Raw genomic sequence first — 6,000 nt, 5'->3', positions numbered from 1 at the left:
ATTTCTCTGCACCCATTATCCAGCACGGTATCCAGTCTGTTGTGGTGGGGCCATCATGTACCCATTTGGTAGTAGCCCCCTGACAACACAGGGATCGCATTGCTGATGCCTGAGCTGTAAACTCCCTGCATATGCCAAGCAGTAGATGCCTGTCTTCCTGGGGCATCCGAACTCCCAGCAACGGCCATCATGCCAGTTGGCCTTTGCTGTGGCTGGGTGGCGCGTGTGGGAAGAGCCCCTGATGGGAGTGGGTGGCATCAGGGCGGATGACCCACAATGAAGTGGACTAAGTCATCTCTCGCTGGTGACCATACGACACCAGCAGTCTCTAAGAAGGGAAAGATAGAATACAATGCCGGCACATTTGACCCTAAATTGTTTCCCTCCCTTGCTACACCATGGGAGGAACGTAGAGCTACAGAACAGAGAGAGCTATATTTGCCTCAGACTATAGTCTGTAGCAGAACCGATGGAGACTCTTTTTCCACCGATGAAGCTCAATTTTTCATTGAACACCTTGAGATGCAAAAGGCGCAGTCTTGATTCAGTCAGCACTCCCAGCCCAATCCCGAGCGTTACTCACCTGTGACAAGCTGGCTGATATTCCTGTTTCCATCACTCCCCATAAAAGCCTCAACATGGTCCATGGGATTATTTTCCATCGAGACCTCCTCTTGCAGTCTGATGACGAGCTCTGTACTAGTTTATAATGGCAGGATGTTCATTTCGTCCGGCTGCTCGATTACAGGGGGCCCAAAAACAACAGGGTTGCTACTGGTCCCTTCATCTTGGCCTTTGAGGGTGATTCATTGCCTGAAAAGGTGAAGGTGATGGTTTACCGCTGTGATGTTAAACCATACGTCCCTCCCCCTATGCGGTCCTTTAAGTGCTGGAAGTTTGGGCACATGTCTTCCCGCTGCACTTCCAGCGCCACATGTTGAGACTGCGGACATCCACTGCAGCCATATACTCCGTGTGCACCACCTTCCACTTGCATCAACTGTGGAGAGCAGCACTCCCCGTGCTCACCAGACTGCCCAGTACTCCAATTATGGAGTACAAGACCCTGGACTGGCTGACTTACACAGAGGCTAAATGTAAATTCGAAAGATTACACCCCATTCGGTTGTCGTCAACATACGCTGCCGCCACATCAGCATCGTCATCCCAAGTGCCAGTGGTTCCTTACTCTGTGCCACGAACAGTGGTCCCTCTGGTCCACCAGAATACATCAACACCCTTGGTGGTAGGGGGCAAATCTTCCACCATTGCTCTAAAGCACCTACTTCGGTAGCAAGTGCCTCCCCCCCCCCCCCCCCCCCCCCAAATGCAGAGTATACCAGTCCCCTCCCCCCTGCCTGAGAAGCAACAGCCTTCTCTGGCTCTTGTGCGGAAGGGGTTCCCTTGGGGCCCTCCCTTACAAGGTCTCCACTAGTGCCGTGGCGGACCATCGCCAGTGGCTCAAGGAGCAAAAAGTTGCTGGACAAAGAGCTCACGTCTTCCTCTGTGCCTGAAGCTGCTTTGGAGAAGTTTTCCCAGCAAGCCCCTAAGAGAAGTGAGAGGGCAAGCAAACAAAGAAGTCTGCTAAGAAAAAGGACCCTCCAGTGGCCTAAACACCACCACTTCCTACCAATTCGGCACCTGCGGATGAGGTGGAAATCTCAGTGTCCCCTGAGGCCCTGGATCTCACTGATACCTCATCTACCATAGAAATGGCTAAAAATACTCAGAGGCAGCAGGTGACCCTGAGTCATAGCCTGCCTTCTTGTGCGCTTCATGCCTTCCTAGCCTCACGATAACATCATCCATCAGTGGAATTGCGGTGGTTTTTACCATCACCTGGCCGAGGTATGGCAACTGTTAAGCTTTATACCTGCTTTCTGCATTGCCCTCCAGGAAAAGTGGTTCCCAGCAGTAACGCGGTCCCCTACCCTCCACAGCTATAAGGGATACTTCAGTCGAGTGTCAGGTGGAGTTTGCGTTTATGTCCTAAACTCAGTCTGTAGTGAATCTGTGCCCCTTCAAACCCCTCTTGAAGCTGTGGCTGTCAGAATAAGGACCACACAGGAAATAACTGTCTGCAATGTATATCTTCCTCCAGATGATGCAGTACCCCTGAATGTAATGTCTGAACTGATTGATCAACTCCCTAAACCTTTCTTACTTTTGGGAGATTTTAACACCCATAACCCTCTGTGGGGTGGCACCTTGCTTACTGGCCGAGGCAGAGATGTTGAAACTACTGTCTCAGTTCAACCTCTGCCTCTTAAATACTGGAGCCACCACACATTTCAGTATGGCTCATGGTAGTTACTCGGCCATTGATTTATCAATTTGCAGCCCAGGACTTCTTCCATCTCTCCACTGAAAAGCACATAACGACCTGTGTGGTAGTGACCTCTTCCCCATCTTCATGTCACTGCCTCAGCGTCAGGCCCACAGACGCCTGCCCAGATGGGCTTTAAATGAGGTGGACTGGGAAACTTTGACCTCTGATGTCACTGTTGACTCTGCCCCACATGGTAACATCGATGTGATGGTTGAGCAGGGGACTACCACAATCGTTTATGCAGCAGAAAACGCAATCCCTCGTTTTGTGGGTACCCCCTGTGAAAGACAGTCCCTCGGTGATCGCCGGCAGTCGCTGAGGCAATTAAGGAGCATCAGCGAGCTCTACAGCGGCATAAGCAGCACCCTACCCTACAGCACCTCATAGCCTTTAAACGGCTCTGTGCCCACATTCGCCAGCTTATCAAAAGGCGGAAACAGGAGTGCTGGGAGAGATACGTGTCGACCATTGGGTGCCATACGTCACCTTCCCAAGTCTGGGCTCAGATCAAACAAGTTTATGGGTACCAGACCCTAACAGGTGTTTCTGGTGTTAACATAAATGGTATGTTATCTACCGGCGCAAACGTGATTGCCGAGCCCTTTGCTGAGCACTTTGCTTGCGCCTCTGTGTCGGAGTATTACCCCCCTGCCTTTCGCTCTCTCAAATGGCGGATGGAGGAGAAAGTCCTCTCGCTAAATATGTGCCACATTGAACCCTATAACGCCCTATTTACAGAGCGGGAGCTCCTCAGTGCCCTTGCACATTGCCCCAACACAGCTCCTGGGCCCGATCGGATCCACAGTCAGGTGATTAAACATCTCTCGTCTGATTACAGGCAACATCTCCTCATGATCTTCAACCATTTTTGGTGTGATGGAGTATTTCCATTGCAATGGTGGGAGAGCACCATCATACCAGTGCTCAAACCCGGCAAAACCCACTTGATGTGGATAGCAATTGGCCCATCAGCCTCACCAATGTTCTTTGTAAGCTGCTGGAATATATGGTGTGTCGGCAGTTGGGTTGGGTCCTGGAGTCATGTGGCCTACTGGCTCCATGCCAGGGCAGCTTCTGCCTGGATCACTCTACCACTGATAATCTAGTTTCCCTCAAGTCTGCCATCAGAACAGCCTTTCCTAGTTGCCAACATCTTGTTGCCATTTTTTTGATTTACAAAAAGTGTATGACACCACTTGGCGACACCATATCCTTGGCATATTATATGAGTACCGCTTCTAATTTTTATCCAGAATTTCCTAATGTTTCGTACTTTCCGTGTCCAAGTTGGCGCCTCCCATAGTTCCCCACATATCCTGGAGAATGGGGTCCCGCAGGGCTCTGTATCGAATTTATCTCTATTTTTAATGGCCATTAATGGTCTAGCAGTGGCTGTAGGTCCGCCCATCTCACCCTCTCTGTGTGCATATGAATTCTGCATTTCATACTGCTCCACCAGTACTGGTGTTGCTGAGCGGCGCCTACAGGGAGCCACCCACAAGGTGCAGTCATGGGCTCTAGCCCACGGCTTTCAGTTTTTGGCTGCAAAGTAGTTTGTCATGCACTTCTGTCGGCATCGTACTGTTCATCCAGAACCAGAACTTTACCCTACTGACAATCCCCTTACTGTAGCAGAGACATATTGGTTTTTAGGACTGTTTTTCGACACCCAATTGACTTGGCTTCCTCACCTTCGTCAGCTTAAGCGGAAGTGCTGGCAGCACCTCAGTGCCCTCCGCTGCCTGAGCAACACCAACTGGGGTGCAGATCGCTCTACGCTGCTGCAGCTATACAGAGCCCTTGTTCAATCCAGCTTTGACTATGGGAGTCTGGTTTATGGTTCTGTGGAGCCCTCGGCATTGCATTTACTCAACCCAGTGCACCACTGTGGCATTTGACTAGCGACAGGAGCTTTTAGGACGAGTCCAGTGACCAGCGTCCTTGCGGAGACTGGAGTTCCTCCATTGCAGGTCAGGTGTGCACAACTGCTTGCCAGTTAGGTTGCACACGTTCATAGTTCTCCTGCACATCCAAATTACAGCTTCCAATTCCCACCCACGGCAGTTCATCTCCCGCATCAGCGGCCCAGGTCAGGGCTTACAATTGCAGTTCTTGTCTGATCCCTTCTATCTGAACTGGAGTCCTTGCCTTTACCACCTATACTAGGTCCAGTCGCGTACACCTCCGTGGTGTACACCTAGGCTGTGGCTTCACCTGGACCTTTTACGTGGCCCAAAGGACTCAGTTCACCCCGCGGCTCTCCACTGTCACTTCATCTCGATTGTTGACTTGTACCGAGGCCATGAAGTGATTTACACCGACAGCTCAATGGCTGATGGTCACGTCGGCTTCATGTATGTCCGTGGAGGACATATTTAACAGTGCATTCCTTGCCCGATGACGGCAGTGTTTTCACCGCAGAGCTGGTGGCTATATCTCGTGCTCCTGAGCACATCTGTTCATGCCCTGGGGAGTCGTTTCTTCTGTGTACTGACTCCTTGAGCAGCCTACAAGCTATCAACCAGTGCTACCCTCGTCATCCTTTGGTAGCAACCATCCAGGAGTGCATCTATGCCCTGGAATGGTCTGGTCATTCAGTGGTGTTTGTGTGGACCCCAGGACACATTGTAATCCCAGGCAACAAACTTGCTGACAGGCTGGCCAAACAGGCTACACAGAAACAGCTTATGGAGATAGGCATTCCAATAACTGACCTGCATTCATTTTTACATCGCCATGTTTTTTCGGCTTTGGGAGGCGGAATGGCATAGTCTCAGTATGCACAAGAAACTGCGTGCCATTAAGGAGACTACGAATGTGTGGCAGTCCTCCATGCGGGCCTCTCGCAGGGACTCTGTGGTTCTCTGCCGGCTCCGAATTGGCCACACTTGGGTGACCCACAGTTACGTCCTGCGTCGTGAAGACCCACCTGAGTGTCAGGGCGATGCCCGGTTGTCAGTGGCCCGTATTCTGGTGCAGTGTCCTAATTTGACTGCAGAGCGACGAAATCTTGGGTTACCAGACTCGTTGCCGCTAATTTTATCTGACAACGCCTCATCGGCTTATTTAGTTTTACATTTTATTCATGCAGGTGGGTTTTACCATTTGATCTAAGTTTTAGTGCATGTCCTTTGCCCCTCTGTGTCCTCCACCCTAGTGCTTCTAGGATGGAGGTTTTAATGTGTTGCAGAGTGGCTGGTTTATTCTTTTTATTCTCATGGTCAGCCAGCCATGGTAATCTGCTTTGTTGTTTTAATCTCTTCATCCCATTTCTTGCGTTTCTGTGGTTTTCTTGTCCCCTTTTGTCCATTTACGTGTTTGTTGTCCTTTATCATTCTTGCGATTTTTCTTTCACGCCGTTTTGATTTGTCAGTCTTGTTTGTTTTATTCTCACACTTTTGGCATTGTTTTATTCAGAACAAAGGACTGATGACCTTGTAGTTTGATCCTTTTCCCCCTCTTTTAATCCAACCAACTAATCTGTAAACCAATTATCATCACCCTTCTGGTGTTTGTGACTGATGGTGACAGCATGCTGCAATTGAAGTTCCCAGGTAGCAACAATCATTGTTGAGTTTAGTGGGAGGAATACAGTAACACCATTCCTTCGGACATGAGTTTGCACTACTTGGTTCACTTGTTCACTGATGTTGCGTGGGAATGTTCTTACA

The sequence above is a fragment of the Schistocerca serialis genome, chromosome 7 (genome assembly GCF_023864345.2).
Source record: "Schistocerca serialis cubense isolate TAMUIC-IGC-003099 chromosome 7, iqSchSeri2.2, whole genome shotgun sequence".
Lineage (NCBI taxonomy): Eukaryota > Metazoa > Arthropoda > Insecta > Orthoptera > Acrididae > Schistocerca > Schistocerca serialis.
This window is presented reverse-complemented; position numbering follows the sequence as displayed.